Genomic DNA, 23157 nt, shown 5'->3' with positions numbered 1-23157 from the left:
CCCTGAGACTCTGTTCGGTTTTGAAAAACGATCGAACAAAGGATCAAGTAATAATCGCAGGAGGTAATGTACTTGTCTATTGGTAAACAGGCTTCCGTGTTGGCAGCGACCGCCCAGGCCGCTGAAGTTTCCGAACTCAAGCGGAAGCTGAAGCTGGCCGATGATGATATCGACCGCATTAACAAGCGGTTCGATGAGGCGCAAGGTATGTTTTAAAAGATTGTTTTACGCCCCTGAAGTGATATTCAAATGTGCAGTTTAAGCTCATGTGTTGCCATGAATATGATTGCGGGTAGCACAGCCGAGGTTGAGACCCTCAAGAGCACCCTTGCACAAGCCAAAGAGCAGGTGAGGGTGAGCAAAGCGGCTCAAACAAAGCGGCTGCAGATTTAAAGGCCGAGCAGGTCGCCCACCGCCAGTATGAGGAGAGGGTGACCGAGGTGGAGCAAGAGCTCAAGGACGCCACCGACAAGTGCAAGACCTTGGAGGAGAAGAATGCGGCCCAAGCGGTCGATCTCGCCAAGGCCCTCCAAGAGGCCAAGGAGGCGCGGACCGAGTCCCGGGCGGCTCGCGAGGAGATCCAGCAGGCTGAACAGATAGTGGCTGATAAGCCCTTTCTTTTGGAGAGTAAATTTGGCAGTCAGAAATATGCGTTGCTCACTCAACTATGGAGTTCTCCAGACACCTTTGTGAATCTTCCGAAGATCGCTGCTGACGCTGCGTAGTTATTCCGGGCCCAAGAGGGAAACACGACGGAGAAGCTCTTCTGGTCACAATACCTGGCACTGGAGCGTCCGGCGCTGTTGAACAACCAGATGATGCAGCTGGCGGAGCTGCATAGGATGTCCGGCTTGGCCATGAAGGACATCATAGTCCGGTTGTGGCCAGCCAAACCCATTCCTAGCAGCTACTTCGGCCTGGTGAAGCGACTCGCCGAAGCCCTGCCCCGAGTCGAAGCTGTAAAGCGCTCGGCATGCATAGAGGGTGCGCGAATGGCCTTTGCCCATGTCAAGATGCACTAGGCAAATATGAAGGCCACCGTCGTGGCAACCGAGGGCCCACCCGAAGGCAAGGACCACCACAAGCCGGAGCGATATTTCAATGATGTCCTGGAGGGTGCCCGGATAGTAGAGGGCCAATGCTCAAAGGATATCATGTTCGAGTAGATGTATCTGGGTTGTCCAGACCTTGTTTTGTGAACCAACGCTTTGTAATATATTTATGCCTTTATCTGAAATTACTTTCCTCCTGTGCGGCCGTTTTTTTAATTCTAAGAGTTTACCATTCGTCGGCTTCAGCCCCCACGTAGATGCTACGGGGGTGTTCGGAATAGCGCACGATCACACTTGACCCAACCTCTTGGTCCGTAAAGGAGGTGTCTGCATAATGAACCAGGCAATCAGACTATGCAACTTTATCACTTTCACTTAGCCATAAGAGTTTGACAATGGGACTAGGAACTAGCCCCTGGTGCGTATGCGGCTATCCGAACTAGGATGCCTTAGGCACGTGACCGGACGGAGGCCAGTCCTTCGTATAATACGGAAGAAATCGCAAGAGATTTGTAGTAGGTCGCCGAATCACCGAGTAGCTCTTGTCGTATCATGACAGTAAGTTTTCAGCTTTCTCAACTGAGGTGTTTGACCAAACAAACCAGAAACACAATCACAGTAGTTCTCCCTTTACTACCCTAGCCGAACAAGCGGAACGTAAGGTAGTAATCACAGGAGCCGAGCAACCCAACTATTGACCAAAGACATGATTCAGAGCTGATGCATATAATGCCAAATTCGAGACGCCGAAGTATACTCTAGAAGTGTTCAGACTTTTTTTTTAAATATATGTGGCCGAATAGAGCCCCTGGTACTTAGGCCATACCAAACTATATATGGCAATCTGACGCAAAGGAGGAATAAAGATTTGAGGAATAAACCAATATCGAACATGAGTTGGTAAAAAATTGTTTCCATTATAATCTGATTGATACGTCAAAACATGTTTTACAGATAATGCCATAAACATCAAGGCTATTTTACATGCCGAGAGTTTGTAAACAAGGGAAAGTTGTATACTGGTCTAAAAAAGAAAAGGAAGTCTTGAAGATCCCTATGGACAGCTTGCCGCACGTCTGCGCTGCTTTTGCCTTGGTGAAAGATGCTTTGATAGGAGCAATCGACGATCGTGTATATAACAGGGGCCTGGGAAAGGGCCCTTGTGCAATCGCAAAGTGATTAGGTTTTAAAGAACCTGTAATAGGAGAAAATAGATTAAAGGAAAAAAGGTTAAGCTTAAGCTGGGTCAAGCCGCACTATAGACCTTTTCCGCAGTGTGCCTCCATCGTTTGCCCAAGGTATTTTGAGTGCGTAATTATGCACACGCGGTACATATACCGTGGTTGTGTGGGGCGATTGACGAAGGCGAGACTGCTAGTCTAGCTCTGGATTCACCGAGCTATCATTATGCGGAGTAGACCGGACTCGTTTAACAGTGTCCGGGGGCTTGATGGCCGATGAGGTGTTCAGCCTAATGAGGCCGCTCTGTACTTCAGCCGCAAGGGCCACGGTATGCTCCTCAGTGCGGAGGGAGCGCTCCATGTTTCCATTGACTATGATAACACCGCGGGGTCCAGGCATTTTGAGATTTAAGTAAGCATAATGTAGGACTGCATTGAAGCGGGTGAAGGCGGTTCGTCCGAGTAGTGCGTGATAACCACTGCGGAAAGGGACGATGTTGAAGATCAAGTCTTCGCTTCGGAAGTTATCTGGTGAACCGTAGACTACTTCCAATGTTAATGAACCCGTGCAGCAGGCCTCGACGCCGGGTATCACTCCTTTAAAGGTGGTGTTACTAGGCTTGATTCTTGACGGATCAATACCCATTTTACGGACAGTGTCTTGATAGATCGGGTTAAGACTGCCGCCGCCGTCCATAAGGACGCGGGTGAGATGGTATCCGTTAATGATTGGATCGAGGACCAGAGCTGCCGAACCTCCATGATGGATACTGGTCGGGTGGTCCCTGCGATCGAAGGTGATCGAACAATCCGACCACGGGTTAAATTTAGGGGCGACAGGCTCTAAGGCGTAGATGTCCCTTAGTGCATGTTTGTGCTCCCTTTTGGGGATATGCGTAACGTAGATCATATTCACTGTTTTCACCTCAGGGGGGAATTTCTTTTGTCCCCCTGTGTTCGATGGGCGGGGCTCCTCATCGTCCTTGCTTGGTGGCCCTTTCCCCTTATGTTTGGTATTTAACTTAGCAGTTTGTTTAAAGACCCAACAGTTTCTGTTGGACTGATTGGTGGGCTTGTCACGGGTGCCATGAATCTAGCAAGGCCGATCAAGTATTTTGTCCAAATTGGATGGACCATCTTTATTTCCTTTGAATGGCGTCTTCCGCTGACCAGATTTAGAGTCACTAAATCCGGCGTTAACCGTTATGTCTTCAGTTTCTTCATTGTTGTTACAACCCTTATGTTTGTTGCATCGTGGCCTGCCAGTTGCCATCCCTGGCTTTAGAGGTGCCAGGGTTGCTGGTACTACTGCTTCTACAGTCCAACCAGTTGTCCTCTCCTGCGCAAAAGCGGGTCATGAGTGCGGTAAGAGCTGCCATAGACTTTAGTTTTTCCTGGCCGAGGTGTCGGGCGAGCCACTCATCGCGGACGCTATGTTTAAAGGCCGCGAGGGCTTCGGCGTCCGGACAACCGATGATTTGGTTCTTTTTAATTAAGAACCTAGTCCAGAGTTTGCGGGCTGACTCTATGGGTTGCTGGACTATATGACTAAGGTCATTGGCATCCGGAGGCCGGACATAGGTACCTTGGAAGTTGTCTCTAAAGGCATCCTCCAGGTCTTCCCAGCTGCAATGGAGTTTTCTGGGAGGCTGTTTAACTAGTTACGTGCTGGTCCTTTCAGCTTTAAGGGGAGGTATTTGATTGCGTGGAGATCGTCACTGCGAGCCATGTGAATATGGAGAAGAAAGTCCTCAATCCATACCGCGGGATCTGTCGTTCCATCGTATGATTCAATGTTTACAGGTTTAAACCCATCTGGAAACTGGTGCTGCATTACCTCATCGGTAAAGCATAAGGGGTGTGTGGCGCCTCTGTATTGGGCAACGTATGATGGAGTACGGATGACATCCGTGTTCGGTTTTCAGCCCGGGTGAGGTTATGCCTATCGCGCCAAGCTTGATGGTTGTGTTCTCGCATTGGGGAACGCCCCCTTGACCCATAGATTGATCTAGCTTGACCGGCTCTATTGTCCAGCTCTTGGCGTAAGTCGTAGGTGTATCCGGGAGCCCCCGCCTCTTTGCCTCTACGACGAGGTGGTGCAGGTTGGTATTCAGCGTAAGAAGCCGCTTTGTCTCGCCCACGTGGTGGTCGGTCTGGTTCATCAGCGTGGTCATATCTTGATGGTATTGGCTCAAGGGCCTCGCCATCGAATTGTGGCAGTAGCCGACGCTTCAGATAACTCTTTGTTGGGCACTCAAGGCCATATTCTTCGGCGGCTAGGACCTGGGTCCATCTGTCATTGAGCGTATCCTATTTGGCCTGAAGTTGTTGTTGTTTCTTTTTTGGGACAATTGTATTTTTACCCCTAGTTGGTTCCTACCCATCGTTTTTGCCCTTACTTTTCGATCTTGCTCAGTTTTGCCCTTACTTTTTCCGTCGAGGTTCCTCTGATGCCCTTTGACCGTTTGACCAAAACTTTGAAAATTCATAACTAATTCATATGAACTCAAAAAATGCAAATAAGATATCAAAATGTTCAGTTAAACATTACCTTTATGTGCATATCATTTGCATTCAGGACAAAAGCAACCTTTAAACTACCTGAGGTAATTAATGTTATTAACATTATTAAAAATAAAAAGGTATAAACAATATTTTTTTCATGAATAAAAATTACATGCAAATGTAGGTGATGTTTTCTGAACATCCTGATATCTTATTTGCATTTTTTGAGTTTGTATCAACTTGTTATGAAGTTTCCAAATAATGGTCAAAGTCGTTAGAACATTCTTAATAGTAGCTTTGGTGGTGCTACTAGGTAGGGCTCACGCCGGCCTCCCTTTTCCTTGCTCATCTGAGCGCTCTGCGTCCTCGGGTCCTGACCCTCGAGCAAGACTCAGCAGTCGCTGGTATGCCAGGTCACGGTGTCATGGTCAAGGCCAGGGGTGAGGGCTGGAGAATCAGTAGGAGCTCCTGAGGCGCGATGCTCAGGAGCCCCCCCCCCCTTTAACGCGCAAGCGAATAGCGCGGAAAGGGGGCAGCCGGCAGGGGCCACCCATAGTTAAGCTCTGTAGATTCCTGTGAGTTAGTCCGGGGGGAGAATATAACCCAGAATCGCATTTGCTATCCTGCCGCTGATCCTTCCCCAAGAAGATGAGGGCACTAAGGACCTGGTGAGGTGACGTGCACGGGGCGGGCCGCGAGCCAGAGCTCGATCTCTCAGATTTGCCAGCGTTGCAGGGACGAACCCGAGCACAAGGGCCGTGCCAGCATGTGTAGCCCTCGTTGCAGGATGAGCAGGAGGCCGGTTAGCAACGCGGGGGGCGCGAAGGGTATTAAACAATCAGGTGAGCAGGTGATAATCATAAGTCAGCTTATGGGAGGAGGTAAGGCTAGTTTAGATAAATACAAGAACGACACATGCCGTAGGGACAGACCCACACGGCCTCGGGATAATGCAGCCCAAAGGGGCGCCCCCAATAGAACGACTGGAAGATGCAAGAAGGATACATGCCGTAGGGACAGGCCCACGCGGTCTGGGGGTAATGAAGCCCGAAGGGCGCCCCCAACAAAGCAAACCAGAAAATGTCACCTGGCATCGTTGCTGAAGAGATGTCAAAGTAGCTGAAGATGCCTGCTGAAGAGGTTTCTCCTCACGAGCCGCCTGGGTCCTGAACCTCGGGAGGCTCTGGAGGCTTGGGAGGCTCGTGAAGAAGTGTCGCCATCTCCACAAGGACCGCGTGGTGCCTGGCCTCCTGAGCAGCCATGATGCTTCGCAGGCGACGTTGGGGGGTAACAACCGCGTTCAGCAAGCTGAAAGGCATGCGAACATAGTTGTGAGGTGGACCCTCACATCGACCAACGCGCGAAGGCCAGAAGCGCTCCTGGGATGCAGCTCTGTTGAGCCCTGGAATGTTGACACAGACTCACAGCTCATTGTCCTCGCCAAGACAAGGGGCCACGCCAGGTGGTAGGCAGCAGTCGCCGCGCATGGCTCTCGCCTCCTGAAGCTCCTCGGTCGCCTTGGTGATGAACCCCTGAGCACCTGGCACCCCATGCCTTGTGCCCTCATGGGGGAAGTGTGTGACAAAGCACGCCTCCATGTGGTGCCCGAGCGGCTCCCTCATGACATTGGCTAAGTCAGAGGCCCTCTAGAAGAGAACCCCTGAGCCAGCCTAAGGAGGGCGTCGGGCGCGCCTTCCTATACACGAGAGGGAGGCGCCCCATTCGTGGGCGCAAGTCATGAGGTGGTGCCGCTGGAGACTCCACTATCCTGAGGCTCTTGACAGAGCAGCTGCTTGTTCTTCTTGGGGATAGCCTCAGGAGGGTAGATAGTGCCTTCGTTGTCTGGGTCTTCAACTGCTGCAGCATAGTAGGCACGCTCGAGAGAGCACACATCATCTTTCTCCTCACAGGCGATCGCGATGACGCCGCGGTTCCCCAGCATCTTAAGGACGTTGTAGCCATGGTGGGTCACCGCCGTGAACTTGGCTAGGGCTGGATATCCTAGGATGGCATCATACGGAAGGCGGATGTGAGCGACGTCGAAGTCAATGAGCTCGGTGTGGTAGTTGTCGCGTTGGCCGAAGGTGACATGGAGGCAGATCTTCCCTATCGAAGTGGTGTAGTCGTCGGTCACTCCTGAGAAGGGCTTAGTGGGCTGCAGCTGATCATATGGCACTTGGAGGCGGTCGAACGTCTCGATGGAAAGAACATTGAGCCCCGCACCGCCATCGAGGAGGGTCTTGGTGACAAGGACATTGCTGATGACGGGCGAGCGAAGCATCGGGAGGGCGCCGGCAGTTGTCGCGCACTTGAGATGGTCAGATGAGCTGAAGGTGATGGTGCACTTGGACCACCTAAGCGTATGTGTGGCCTCGAGCCTGGGGAGGGCCGCATTCACCTCACGAGCGAACTGCTTGAAGATGTGCTGGGAGGCTGGGGCCTGAGCGCCACCCAAGATGCAGGCAATGGCACGAGGCTCCTGGAAGCCCCCTGCCCCTTCGTCCTGGTGGTGGTCATCATTACTTCTTGGTGATGGTGGCAGCTTAGAGAGGCCAGCATTGCCCTGAGGACGGTCCTCACGAGACTGGTCTCTCCAGGCACCCTCGCGAGTCTGTCCTTGCCAGCGGCCCTCACGAGGCTGGTCGCGCCACTCCTGGCGGGGACCGCGGTCACCAACGTCCTCCACTTCTGCCTCCTCCGCGGCCGTAGCCTCGGTCGTTGCACTCGGGGCGTAGACCGAGGCGCCTGTCGCGGATGGCCCTGAGCTCCTGACAGTCATTGGTGTTGTGGCTGTGTACATTGTGGAAGATGCAGAATGGATGGCTGCCCTAGGATGATTCTGGGTGGTCGCAACCATGCTTCATTTCTGCTTCAGCCGCGAGCACGGCAGCCCCCTTGCACTTCACGTCCTTGGCCTTGGCCTTCTTGTCTTCTGTGTCGGCCGCTGGGAGTTCGAGGAGGGAGAGGTGCCCTTCCTCAGCTCTCGCGCACTTGGTTGCCATGTTGAACATCTCCAGAGCCTTGCACAGGTCCTCATGGATGGCGAGCTCCTCCTTCATCTTGACATTGCGAACGCCATCGGAGAACGCCAAGATGATGGCTTCATCCGAAACCTTGGGGATCTTGAGGCAAACGTTGTTGAAGCGTTGGATGTAATTCTGCATGGTCTCCCCTGGCTGCTGCTTGATGCGCCGCAGGTCACCCGCGGCATGCGGGCGGTCGCGAGTACCCTGGAAGTTGGCGATGAAACGCTCGCGCATCTCCCCCCAGGAGGAGATCGATCCCGCGGGCAGATGCAGGAGCCACGAGCGCGCACCATCCTTGAGGTCCATGGGGAACCATTTTGCCATGACCTTTTTGTCACCGCTGGCCGCCTTGATGCTCAGCTCGTAGAGCTACAAGAACTCCTCAGGGTCGGGGGTGCCATCGTAGCATGGAGGCGGGTCGGGCTTGAACTTGCCTGGCTGGACGACGCTACGTAGCTCAAGGGTGAAGGCGCGGCAGCCCGCTGTGGTCACCGAAGCCCGTCGTGGAGGTGGAGCATGATCTTGGTGCTCACGCACCACCACTGTAGGCAGCGCGCGGTCTTGACGTGGCGGTGGAGGGAGCGCTGGAGCACTTTCTTGTGGCTGTTGGACCTCTCGGCAGCTTTCTTCTTCGCGCGCGGGCGCCCTGTGTGGTGGGTCATGCCGTGGGGCCGCGCGTCTTGGACCGAGGGCGACGTCCTGACAAGGAGGTGGCGGAGGCGCTTCATGGGCTACGTCGCCCGCAGCAGGCGACGGTCGAGGCAGTGACAGGGACGATGCAGGGGAGCCCCCAGCTGCGCTCACAAGCTCGGCTATGCGGTCTAACCAGTCTTCATAGAGGTCATCGACCAGGCGGTAGCACAGGAGCTCACACGCCATGAGCAACGTAGCATGCGCGTTCGCCAGGCCGTGACGAGCGTGGGATGATGAGCCGGTCGGAGTCAGGGACGGGTGGCGGTAAGTTCGTCCCACCGCACGGAGGGGTGTAGCGACGAAGCTTACTGCTCGTGCCCCGCCGGGCCGGTGGCGGCGTTGGCATCGGGTGATGGAGAACGACGTGGAGGCCCACTAACAGGCACCGTCTGGGCGATGCGAGTGGCAAGATCAGCTCGACGCTTAGCACGGGATCGATGAGCATTAGCCATGTAGACAGTGGAGCAATGGCGAGTCGATCGACGGAAGAGAAGCTTTGAAGCACCCCTACCTGGCGCACCAAATGTTGGATTCAGGGTTCCGCAGACCCTTGAGAGGTTCGAACACTGGGGTGCGTGCAAAGAACTCCCTCTTCCCAACCTGTTGACTCAATGATTCCACAACCTAGCTTGACGAACCTGAGGAACAAGGGGCACAGAAGTTTATCCTGGTTCGGGCCACCTTGCGGTGTAATACCCTACTCCAGCTTTGTGGTGGATTGCCTCGAGGGGCTGAGGATGAACTAGTACAGTGGATGAACAGCCTCAGGAGGAGAGGTGTTTTTAAGCTCGATGAGCTGGTGAGGTGGTTCGGGTGGAATGGATCTGATCCTGTCTATCTGTCTCTCTCTCCCTCCCCTCTCTACGGTGGTGGCTAGGTCCTATTTATAGTGGCCCAGGTCCTCTTCCCAAATGTAGGCGGGAAGGGATCCCACAATGGCCAAATTTGAGGGGAGACAACTAGTACAAGCTATCCTGACAAAAGTAGTCTTCGCCTGCAAAAAGGTTGTGGTGGTGACACTGAAGTGGGCTCCGAGATGACCTCCGTCCTGTCGTCTTGGCGGTCTTGGTCTCGTTACACCAATACGGAAACCTTTGCTTGATTCATCGGGACTCCGCGCCTGCGCTTGCTTCCTTGGCACCAAAGGGGAAATTGGTACACTGCACTCGCTGGCGCCCGCCTGGCCTTGGTCGTCATGGCTCACGTCATGTGAACTTCACGAGGTGCACCTTGCATTGATATCTCCGCTCCTGGGGAGCTAGCCTAGTGAGGCCGCCCCTTAGGGAGGTCTTGGTGTTGTCCGCCTCGCGAGGCTTGGCCCCTCGCGATTGTCTTGGGTCGTTGTTGATGAAGCTGGGCCATACCGTGCCGTTGACGGAGCCACGCCATGGGCCGCAGGCAGGCAAGTCTGGGTACCCCCGTTCCCAGGACGCCGACACAAGGCATACTACGAACAACCAAAGATAGCATTTGAAACTGGACATATGATAACTACAAACAATCGAACAACCAAAAACCTTTAAAAGAGGCATATGCTAGCTATAATAGGCTTAACAACAAGCAAATATATGCATTCCTATCAGTATGTTTAAAACTGGTATTGATGAAAATGTACAACACAGTAAATAGTTGCACATATACAGCATCACATTGTGAACAACTGAAATAAACAAGACATACTGTAAACAACCAAATATGGCAATTAAAACTAGACATATTCTCACTACACTAGAAAAGGGACTCTACAAAACAAATCATGGGTTCCCCTGTGAAGAGGCACAGCAAAACAAATCATTGGTTTCCTCACTTGTCATAGATGGGCTCGTTCCCGTGGGAAGAGCACGAACCCTGGGTGTTGTGGAATTGTCACGGCAGATGTCCTAGTGTGAGGACTTAGTCGTGGAGCCATCGCAACTAGGTAAGCTTAAAGGGGTTAAACGGGACAAAGGACACAGGGAGTTTATACTGGTTCGGCCCCTTATGGTGAAGGTAAAAGCCTAATCCAGTTTGAGGTGGTATTGCTTATGTCTCGATTACCAGGGAGCGAATACGCTTGACCTAGCTTTCGATCTGATATCTCTTGCCTTAAACCGCCTCCGGGTCGTCCCTTTATATACACAGGTTGACGCCCAACGGCCTATAGAGTCTCGGTCGGCTCATAAACGTGTCTGGTCCGGTGACTAACTACACTTGCCTTATAATACAAGTCATACATATATGGCGGTTTTATCCCTATGGGCCTTAAGCCCCCCTTGGGCCTTGGGCCCTTTAGTGAATCTGCTTCATGAACCGCCAACGTTAACACCTTCATGGGCTTCAGTTTGATGAACCACCATTGGGATAACCCGGCCCCTTCTGGGCGGGTCATGCCCAATAGTCATATCCCCAACATTAGGCCCCTGGTTGATTTGAACCTGTTCATGTCAATCTTCAACACTTTAGAAAAAATCCTTCTTCACCTGCTTATGTAAGACATTGTAACCCACCATGACATCATCTCCTAGAATTTCGGAGACCCGCCATGACGTCATCTGTCATTAATTTTGCACAATACCCAACATATCTTAACGGATCCTTATCTTTAATAACCATCCCAAAAATCGAGGCGTTTCCATCGTCACATATCCATTTTTTAGTCTCCTCGATTCCCGCGCATGTCACTTATCCTTCCATCCTTATAAATAGGGCCAGGGGTCCCTTTCTTTTCTCCCCCTTGCCTCTTCGTCTCTTTCTTCTTCCTCGCATCACTCCAGCACCCAATCTCCACCGCCGTCCTCGACCTCCGCTACTGCATCGACAACGGACGCTGCATCAACCTGATCTGTCCAGAGTTTTGGTCCCGCGCCTCCGCTGCTTAACAGCTCAAGTACGTTTTCCTCCTTCCCTTTCCTTTAGATCTCATTAGGGTTTCCTGCAGTTAATCAGAGTTCATCCTTGTTCTTCGTTGTAGCTTGTAACTTTGATTCGTACTTAGCACTCCTCCTACACGGCGGCATCCGTGATACTTGTTTTTGTTGTTAGACCATCCCCTTCACATAAGAAAAACCAATCTGAACATATGAACTGCTCGAGCACTGTAATTTGGGTCAAAAATATTTTCCATTATCCGAAGTATCGCAGATCCAAAATCCTAGCATCCATCTGTGAAACTTGTTTGCTTCAACACTTAGTAGAATTCACTCTTGATAGGTCTTGAATACCATTGCTGTCATGGCGGATTACATCACTAGTTATAATTTAGTCATATGGCATTAGGCCCCGTTTAAGCCGCCAACCTGATTATATACTGCAGCATTCATTTCCAACTTTAATGAAAACAATCTTAAAACCGGCAAATTTTCTTTCTTTTAGGCTTCCTCATTCACAATGCCGAAGACGACCACTTCATGCATTTGGGTTCCTCCTATCGTCACTGAAAACACGCTCAAGGATTTTGTTAAAATCGGCTTCGTACCAGCAAAAGATGTCATGCATTGGCGTGCCCCCAAACCAAGCGAAGGAAGACCTCAGCCAAAGGACGGCGAGGTCATTGTTTTTACTGATCATATGAATCGGGGCTTCTCACCGCTCGGTTGTAAGTTTTTCCGGGATATTCTGCACTTCTTTCAACTCCATCCTCAAGACATCGGACCCAATTTTGTGTCAAACATGTGCAACTTTCAAGTTTTCTGTGAAGTGTACCTTCAAGAGGAGCCCAGTGTTGAACTCTTCAGGGAATATTTTTATCTGAACCGGCAGAACGAGTGCACTAACGGACCCAGCTTAGAACTTGGCAGGGTCTCAATTCAACGAAGAAGAGATGATGTCTTCCCCTATGCTCTCCTACCGAGTCACCCCAAAGATTGGAACCAAACAAGGTTCTATTGCAAAGATACTTCTCTGACTAATGGAAATCCACTGCCGGGTTATCGTGTCTAACGGCTCGACCCAAAGCTTGCACCCACTTTTGCAAAGGTCAAGGCCCTGCTAGGAAATAGGATAACCGGTATTGATTTGGTTCGGTGCTGGGTTTCTTGGCGAATCATACCCTTGAGCCGCCGACCCGGCTTAATATGCACTTACTCGGGTGATGCGAAAGATCCACTGCGCCACAGCTCTGTGTGCCTCACTGATGATGCAATTAATGAAATGACAAAGACCCTTCTGAACGAGAGCCTGGGGAGCTGCAACAAAGTGGGGCTGAACCCTTTCTGCAAACTTAACCTGCCACCAGATTTGAGGCTCTAAATTACTTACTTCACCTTATTACTCAATGTTTTGTTAACTCGACCTTGATGATTTTCACAGGCTGCATCTGATTTTTGGAACAAGGAGTATGACCATGAAGCTGCTAAAAAGTCAAGGGCCAAAGTGAAAGTCGTCAAGAAAACCGCTGAGGTAGTCCTGGATTACGGGGTCCTCGGGTGTCCGGGCTATGCATCATGGGCTGGACTAATGGGTCGTGAAGATACAAGAATAAAGACTTTCCCCTGTGTCCGGATGGGACTCTCCTTTGCGTGGAAGGCAAGCTGGGCGTGTGGATATGAATATTCCTTTCTCTGTAAACCGACTCTGTACAACCCTTGCCCCCTCCGGTGTCTACATAAACAGGAGAGTTTAGTCCGTAGAGACAATCATAATCATATAGGCTAGACAATTAGGGTTTAGCCATTATGATCTCGTGGTAGATCAACTCTTGTAACCCCTATTCTCGTCAAAGTCAATCAAGAAGGACGTAGGGTATTACCTCTATCAAGAGGGCCCGAACCTGGGTAAACATCGTGTCCCTTGTATTCTGTTACCATCGATCCTTAGACGCACAGTTCGGGACCCCCTACCCGAGATCTGTCGGTTTTGACACCGACATTGGTGCTTTCATTGAGAGTTCCTCTGTGGCGTCGACAACAGGATTGATGGCTCGCCTTGTTATCAAGGACAGTACAACTTCCGGAGAAGCCCTCGCCTCAGGCCAAACCCTCCGGCTGGGCAGCTTTACCATGGCCGCCCGTTCAGCCTTTAAGCCGGTGATGACTTCCCAAGTCATCGAAAATCGTCTCCGTGTTGACCCTGAATACTCCAAACGGATGGATCCGGCAGATTTGTCGTCTTTAAACGAACTCCTGGATTGCATCACCGCCATGGGGATCACTACAGACTATGATCGGATTGGGCTTAAGCCCGATCAGAGAGAAATCAAATCTCCGCCGGTCACCCATCAGATAGCGGCCGTAGTGGCGCAAAACAACAACTATTCCCCTATGCTGAAAACAAGTTACGTTCGGATTTCTGAGCTCGGAGAGGCGGATACCCGTCTGCGGGGTGACACTTCTAGTCCTCTGAACTTAGAATCGGGCGTTGGGCCTAAAGAATCATTGGACACCCCGGAGCCTGAACTGATAAACTCGGAAGTTTTTCAAACTCCAGACTCCACATTGGGCCAGGGTTCGGATTTAACGCCACCCACCCACCACAAGCAATATTCGCCAAGCAATTACGGTACCCCAGACATATGCGACCTCATGTACGTATGGTAGCAGCCTCAGGAAACAGTCCATCACTTTTCGGCAAGATTCCTCCTTGTCAAGGACAAGATTAAAGATTGCCTCGACGAGGACGCGATTTCAGTATTCTGCAATAATTGCACGGACGAAGGAATCCTCAACGCCCTCAACCGATGTCGCGTACTACACTTCGCTGACTTGGCAACCATAGTACAGAAGTATTGTGCAATGGAAAGCGCCTGGAAAACTCAGACAGCTCGCTGGGAACCACCGGCGTGCACGCCACCTCCCTGGCGGGCAAAAAGGATGCACTCTCGTGGGGCACCCGACCCCGTAGGCAAGAAAATTAAACCCATTACGGGACGCGGAACCGTCCTTGAGGGATGGCTCGATAAGCCATGGAAAATACACACGACATCGGATAACGAACCAACCCACAGCCTCAGAGCATGTTGGATACTCCGGCAAGTGGCCAAGAGCGGTGAGGATATCCTCATCAAAAACATCTCAAATCAGTGCTCTCCGGAAGAAAATGACCTCAGATATTGATGGTCTTCGAGACTTTCTCTTCAAACAATCAGCGCAAGAGGGCACTCCGTGACCTCGCCGAAGTCTGCCAAGTCGCAACAATAAATCCCTGGAATGACACGGCCATAACTTTTAATGCCGGGGACGAACCAAAAGTTTGGTCAGTCCGGGAACCAGTCGCCTTGGTTCACAATCCAATTGTGGAGGCTTTCGGTTCACTAAAGTGCTCATGGACAGCGGCAACGGGTTGAACCTCATCTACAAGGACACGCTCAATAAAATGCAAATGGATAGGAGCTGCATCGAGCAAAGTAATACAACCTTTCGAGGAATCATTCCCAGTCAGGAAGCAAGATGCGCGGGAAAAATTAAACTCGACGTGGTATTCGGCAGCCGGAGAACTATCAGTCCGAATAGATAACCTTCCAAGTGGCCCCTTTCAACAGTGGATATCACGCCCTATTGGGGCGAGACGCATTCATGCGCTTTCAAGCCATACCTCACTACAGGTATATGAAGCTCAAGATGCCCGGGCCAAACGGTATTATCACTATTCCTAGTGATCCAGGCATAGCGCTCCGTGCCGAAAACAAAACCGAATCCCTGGACCTCGAAGCACTATCCGAGGCCCTTGCGGCTGAAGAATTAACCGCACTACACTCCACGATGGATAGGGACGACATAATCCTTGATAAGCGAACCAAATCCACCTCCTTCAAACTAGCGGGCAAAATAGTTAAATTTCAAGTTCACCCGACGGACCCCAAGAAGACAGCTTCCATCGGAGCACAGCTAGGCCTGACGGTCGACGCCGCATTACGCGCGTTCCTGCCCGAGAACTGGGATATATTCGCCTGGCACCCTTCTGATATGCCGGGAATCCCATGCAGATTGGCAGAACACAGTCTCAATATATTAAAGGGATATAAGGCGGTTAAGCAAACACTGTGGCGCTTTTCCAAACCCAAACGACAAGCTATGGGGGGAGGAGCTAGCCAAGTTAAGTGAGGTCGGGTTCATCAGAGAAATAAAACACCCGGACTGGCTAGCAAACCTGGTAATGGTACCAAAGAAGGATAAATCCTGGTGCCTGTGCGTCGATTTCAAAGACCTCAACAAGGCCTGCCCCAAGGATCCTTTCCCCCTCCCCCACATCTATCAGATCATTGATGCTACTGCAGGACATGATTCACTGTGTTTCCTCGACGCATACTCCGGATACCATCAAATCAAAATGAAGGAGTCTGATCAAGCCGCAACGGCATTCATTACCCCATACGGGCCTTTCTACTTTAACACTATGCCCTTCGGGCTAAAAAATGCTGGCGCCACCTACCAACGCATGATTCAAACATTCGTGGAGAAAAAATCGGCAAGACGGTCAAAGCATATGTGGATGACGTTGTCATCAAAACTAAGCACATCGAGTCACTAGTAGACGACCTGCGTCTCACATTCAACAACCTCCGTATATATGACATCAAGCTCAATCCGGAAAAGTGTGTCTTCGGCATCCCCGCCTGAAAACTGCTGGGCTTCATCGTTTCAAATAGATGAATTGAGGCAAACCCAGCCAAAATCTGAGCTTTGTCACAATTGGCTACACCAACAGACCTCAAACATGTCCAAAAACTAGCCAGATGCGTGGCAGCTTTAAGCCGCTTTATCTCCAGATTAGGAGAAAAAGCATTGCCACTATATCGCCTGCTCCGATGCACTGACCGCTTCGAGTGGACAGACGCGGCAACGGCTGGACTGGAAGAAATAAAAGCTCTTTTAGCGAGAAACCCAATCCTGGTCGCGCCGAACTTTGGCGAACCCATGTTATTATACATCTCTGCAACACACCAGGTGGTGAGTGCGGTGCTCGTCGTCAAACAAGAGGACGGACATAAATTCCCACTTCAGAAACCGGTATATTATGTATCCACTGTCCTCACACCATTCAAATCCCGGTACCCTCATTACCAAAAGATAGCATATGGGTCTTCATGGCATCCCGGAAGCTACGACACTACTTCCAAGAGTGCTCGATCACGGAAATACCACTCAATGACATAATAAACAACCGCAAAGCTACAGGGCGGATTGCCAAGTGGGCCATTGAGCTCTTGCCATTTGATATAACATACAAACCACGCCGAGCCATTAAATCCCAAGTATTGGCTGACTTCGTCACCGAATGGACAGAGGCCGAACTCCCTAAAGAGTACGGTACATATTCCAATTGGGTCATGCACTTCGATGGCTCTAAAATGCTGGCCAATCTAGGAGCGGGTGTTGTCTTAATGTCCCCCACAAGAGACACAGTCCAGTACGTACTCCAAACATTATATACAAACTCCAATAACGCAGCCGAATACGAGGCCTTATTGCATGGTCTTCGGATGGCTGTCTCCATGGGCATACAATGCCTGCAGGTGCGCGGGGATTCAAACCTCGCAATATCCCAAATAAACGGAGACTTCGACGCCAAAGATCCAAAGATAGTTGCCTATCGTAATGTCGTACTCAAAATATCAGCTCGGTTCGAGGGACTCGAGTTTCATCATGTGGCTCGAGAAAGTAATCAAGCGGTGGATGTCCTTGCTCGCATGGGCGCCAAGCGTGGCCCCGTCCCACCTAACATATTTTTGGAAAGGCTCTTCAAGCCATCCTCGGTGTGGTAGGATGAGAGCGGCAACACTAGTCCAGATCTGATTATACCCCAGACTCCGAACACAATACCGATGTCATCGGGGGCTCAGCCACCAAAATAACACCATTAGCCCATCTAATAATGGCAGTAATTGCCCCATGGACCGAACCCTTCTTGGCCTACCTTAATAGGCGAGATCTCCCTGAGGATCAAAATGAGGCTCGATGCATCGTTAGGCGTTCGAAAGCCTACAAGGTTCATGAGGGAGAGCTCTACAAGAAGAGCGCTACCCGAATACTTCAAAGATGTATCTCCAAAGAAGAAGGACGATAGCTCCTGGCCGAAATCCATGCTGGTCTTAGCGGTCACCACGCCGCGGCTCGGGCTCTTGTAAGCAAGGCCTTCCGTACCGGTTTCTTCTGGCCAACGGCCCGAGCAGATGCACATGACCTTGTCCAACATTGTGTGGGATGCGAGCTTTTCACCAATCAAAGCCATATGCTGCCTACCGCCTTACAAACAATCCCCATTACTTGGCCTTTCGCGGTCTGGGGGCTTGATATGGTCGGACCCCTTAAAGGGGGAAGCCATAAGAAAAAACATCTGCTGGTCATGGTAGATAAATTCACTAAGTGGATAGAGGCCAAACCAGTTAAACGGCCGAAGCCGGACCAGTGATAGACTTTATATCCGGTGTCGTACACCGTTATGGTGTCCCACACAGCATCATCACAGATAACGGCTCCAACTTTACAGCCGACGAAGTGAAAACATGGTGTGCTAACCTGGGCATCAAGCTCGATTATGCCTCCGTCTATCACCCCCAAACAAACGGTCAAGTCGAACGAGCTAATGGTCTTATCATGAGCGGCATTAAGCCTAGACTAGTACGGTCTTTAAAAGAGTCAGGCAAACACTGGGTCGAGGAGCTCGACTCCGTATTTTGGGGGCTGCGGACCGCGCCCAATCGCACTACCGGTTACACACCATTCTTCATGGTGTACGGTGCGGAGGCTATTTTGCCCTGCGACATCATTCATGACTCACCTCGAGTGCGCATGTACGAAGAGAGAGAAGCCGAGCTTGGTTGGTAGGACAGTCTAGATGCCCTGGAGGAGGAGCGTGATGTTGCAAAATCCCGTTACGCATTTTATCAACAACAAGCTCGCAGATACCAAAGCAGAGAAGTGCGGGACAAGACTTATAATGTTGGTGAACTCGTTCTACGCTTGCTAGAAAAGAAAAATGACAAACTCACGACCAAGTGGGAAGGTCCCTTCATTATAGATGAAGTTCTCACCAGAGGTGTGTACCGTCTGTGTGATGCATCGGATAATCGCTTAGAGCTGAACCCGTGGAATGCGGCCAGACTCCGAAGATTCTACGCCTAGAGCCAGACTCATTGTTCGTTTTCTTCTTCTCTATTTTCATTTTCTCTCTCTTTAAAAATTTTCTTTAGCTTTATAGCTCTTGTGCGACTAGACCACACACTTATGAGGTACACATCCTTAAATGTACACGCCCATAATACCTGGGGGCTTCTTTTACAGAAGCTTATTATCATTTTTCAGAGTATCAAGCTCACCACATATGTGTCCTTTTATGATATGTACCTTTTCTTCACCATTATATGCACCTTTATGACTTAAGTTTTTGCCAAGCTGGGTTGCCTGGCTCCTGTACGTATGCCCTACATTCTCGTTTGTTCGGCTAGGGCATAAGGGAAGCACCTCTGCGATTGTTACAGCTGGGTCATCCGGACTTGTACCTCAGACTGGGTGAAGCCGAAAGCTAGCATTCTTAAGGGAATGATTTGTCGGTGAGTAAAAGATGAACTGCCCTTATGGCACTACAAAACCCTAGAGTATAAATGCGTACTGTGATTTTTCAGCATCACAGCTTCGGTATGCACAGAGAACCGCATACCAGCCCAGGGAAAGGAACCCTTAATGGAACTATTCTCTCTGGAAGATGTTTCTTACAATCAAATGTAATATAACATAACTCCCCGAATACAACTTGTCTGTTCAAGCAATGATGACCGGACTGCCTGGTTTCCGAACATACGTTGGTGTTTACCTATGGTATAGTATTCGGAAACACTCCTAACCTAGGGTTCTCGGAGGTCGAAGCAGAAAGTCTGCCATGACAATCGTTTTACAAATTCGGTTGGAGACAAGTTTGTTGACAAAAGTACATTGCTACTTAGACTCAAAAACTTCTTCTTCCTCTAGACCCTCTAACAGGCTGTCTAGTTTACAATCTTGTTGGGAGAACTTGGCGGCCACCTTCACTTGGTCGTACACCAGGCTGACCGGAATTTCCTGTTCGTCGGAATCTCGAGGTCCGACCCAGGCCATATGATTGGGATCAAGCCCGGTGTACCTTGTTTTCACCATGGCCCAGGCTTCCCGAGCACCTTCTCGGCATGTCGATATCTTCCATAGCCCAAAACGGCGCCGAGCTCCCTTGAATAAATTCACAAGGTCCTCCATACTTCCTAGAGGAGAATCGGCTCGCCATAAAGCCTTAGCAATGCTTCTCATCGCCTTCCATGCTCGCTCATGCACCTTGGATAGCTCTTGTAGCAGGTCGCCTTGAAATCCGGACACCTCTTCTTTGGGCCGCCCAGTCAACTCACCTACAGGTATAAACTTGTTAGGATTCGCATCAGCAAACTATAAGGACAATAAGTTAAAAGGCATACTGAATATGTCGCCTCTTTCAGCTCTTCGCCGAGCTGGGTGTTGGCGTCCTGCAGCTTGTTCTTCTCATCCCTGGTCCGCGTCAGTACACGATGACCAGTGGCCTCTTTCCTTTCGGCATGTTCTTTGTCCGCCTGCGCGGCCTTCAGTTTCTCTTCTAGTTGTGCCACCGATCCTGCCATTGTAAAATGCAACAGTGTTCATTTGCATAAACATGACTAGCACATGATTATTTTTTTCGAACAAAAGGAAACATTACCGGTTGGTGCCTCCTTGGACTTCTCTAGTTCAGCAGTAACAGCAGTCAGCTGGGTCCGACACTGCTCCAGCTCCCGAGATAGCACGATGTTCTTCTCCGTAAGTATCTAATTATATGTTGATCCTTAAAATCAGTTGCTTCAACTATTTTTAAGTCTCGGGGGCTACTAGTATATGGCTATTAAATCTACACAAAATGATCTTACACTCATATCCTTTGAAAGTTGGCGAGTTTCCCCGGCAAGCCCATCTCGAGCAGCCCGGATATATGCATTCGCCGAACTAAAGGCATTGAATGCCTCTTCAGTAAAATTAGGATCACGCATAGCTGCCCTCCGGCGCCGATGGTTCATGGCACTCTCCACCTCAGAGTTGGTAACGGATACATTATCCGAATCATCGGAGAGAGGACAATCCGACATGGCACTCGTATCGACTCTCGCCCTAGAGGCAGGGTCCGGGGTCGGATTGATGGACGTATGTCCGGTGAAGTCTCTGGATATAGTCCGATGAGTGCTCTTCCTGGAATATGGGGAAGGAGAAAAACATCACAGTTCGGCATGTTTGTCGCAGGGCATATCAAAAGTTGTACCTTTTCGATGAAGGTCGGAGCTTGGAAGAATCGTTGTCCACCTTTCTTTTTGAAGATCCGCCTTCTGACGGCATACCCTTCTTGAGGGACGATCCATATGTGGCGTGGAAAGACGAGTGCCACCCCTTTTAGAACACAAGACATTGCAGTGGGTAAAGCGCAGTAAGAAAACTCTTTTTGAGGAGACACCTTCAGGGTACTTACGTGGGAGGAAGGGAGAAGGCCAGGGTAATCGGCTATAATGGCCACTTCCGTGCCATCATAACTCGCTTGATAGAAAAACCCCTCCTTGAGCTCTACGGATATGTCCGGATCCTCTTCGAATCTGGGATCCAGGTCCCGATTATGGTCCTCCGGCTGCGGGGCAGGGCTATAAATCTCCGCGACAACTTTCCTCCATTCCTGTCAAGAAATGGTGGGGTTAAGTTCAGCTGGGTACGACTCGGGAGGAGCATTAAGTAAAATTATTGGGCGAAGGCTTACCCAGCTGGGAGGATTGTACATGGAAAAGTCATCTCGACACTTGAGGCGAGTGAATTCCTCTTTCTCCCCCTTAAAAAGAACAGCCAGCATGGCAGCCAAGGCGGGGAAGTTGTCCGGACCCTTACGTCCGCATCGTGATGGGTTGTCTTCTCCATTGTAATGCCACATGGGGAGTCCTCTGGATTGGAGTGGTTGAACCCCCCGCGTTATTGAACTCGTCGTTACCTCAATTATGGTTACACTTGTTGCCACCAAGCATTTGTGTGAATCGTGTACAAGTGTGTACGAGCATGTTGTGATTGAGTGAACATTATCTGGAGGGGATCTCATGGTAGTTGTTTGTGAAACCATGATCATGGGGGATCTCACGGCAGTTGTTTATGAAACCATAATCCCAAGGGGCTCTAATGGCAGTTGTTTGTGGAACCATGATCCCGAGGGGCTCTCATGACAGTTGTTTGCGTAACCATGACCCTAAGGAGCTCTCATGGAAGTTGTTTGTGTAACCATGATCTTGAGGGGCTCTCATTGCAGTTGTTTTCTTAACCATGATCTTGAGGGGCTCTTATGACAGTTTTGACTAATGACGATCCTGAAGGTTTCTCGTGACAATGATTGGGTGATGTGATCCCGAGGGCTCTCATAGTCAGGTGAATTAGAGAAGACCTAAGTTGTTCACAAGTCAACTGTGGTTGGTCGAAACTTGACTAATAAGCAGAAGCAAGAGGAAATAAGTTTTAGAAATATTTAGAACCACAACCCTCCTTGTCATGCTTGAGAACTTGTAGGGTTGCTATATCATTAGTTGGAACATTGTCAATACATTAAATGTATTGACCCTTGTGGCCACAACGTATCATGTTGCGGGATTGTCCGTATCGAAGGAAAGATACAAAGTAGGTTTACGATGTTGTGCTCAACTACTGCTTGTGAGTAGAAGGATGCCACAAAATATTATTGCATTTCCGTTGCATGATATTATAAGCTAGCCATGAGCTAAGCAGGTATGTGATGTATTAAAGACTGCATATGTGATGTAATACGGTGGCATGTGATATTTCTTGTTATTTCATTGTGTACTGTGTGTTATAGCAATGAATTGAGGGATTAGAATGGCAAGTACGGAGATTCAGGCCCCTATCCGGGACCGAGTCGTTACATATGGTACCAGAGCACATGTTGTCTACACGTCATGACCCTAGGAAATGGACTAGGAAAACTCATAGGATGAAAATCTATTTTGACACCTCCTTGTACTTATTATGCCTTGATCTCATACTTCTTACCTCTTGGCCTTTCCAATCCTCTCCCTTCCAAACTTGGATGACCAATCTTATAGAATCGGTCAGAAGGGATCATTGGTCGCCATGACATTGGAGTTTAAGACTAAGTTCTCAAGGGCACTAAAGGATTCAAGTTAAGCATGGGACTCAAAGGAGTTGTGCATAAAGGATTTCCAATCATGAATGAAGTCTAGGAGTATTGGTAGAGTTAACTGCATCTGAGGAAAAACAAGGATGATGGCCACAAGTAGTTTAGACTCTACATGTTCACCAACTCAGTGCCTCTTATGTCATTCTTGGATTCAACATGAAGCAAGGCATTGAAAGCAACTAAGAAGTTTGGAGAAAGATTTAGCTTCAGACTGCAGAGTACCCAGAAGTACCTCGGGGAAGTAGAGGAGGAACTGGAAACACTCAAGGAGGAAATTGGACAGGAGAGTGCAAGAGTGGCACCAAGGAGGAAGCAGAATGAGGAGGCGACAGCTCGATGATCTATATGATTAGCTCAGCTAAAGCAGGAGTGAAGCTTAGATTTGACCAACAGTACTATGTTTATCTGAAGCAAACACTTTATGATTAGTCCAATGAGATCATAGAATGATGCCCTACATTGGATGGTGATGTGTGTTGTGTGAATGAAATGCTTGTGTGAATAGGATTAGTATGTCATTTGACCCTCACCACCTAGTAAGACTAGAAGTCGAGAAGACACCACTGGAGGAGTTAAGTCATC

The sequence above is a fragment of the Triticum urartu genome, chromosome 1A (assembly GCF_056163025.1).
Source record: "Triticum urartu cultivar PI428250 chromosome 1A, HENAU_Tu73, whole genome shotgun sequence".
NCBI lineage: Eukaryota > Viridiplantae > Streptophyta > Magnoliopsida > Poales > Poaceae > Triticum > Triticum urartu.
This window is presented reverse-complemented; position numbering follows the sequence as displayed.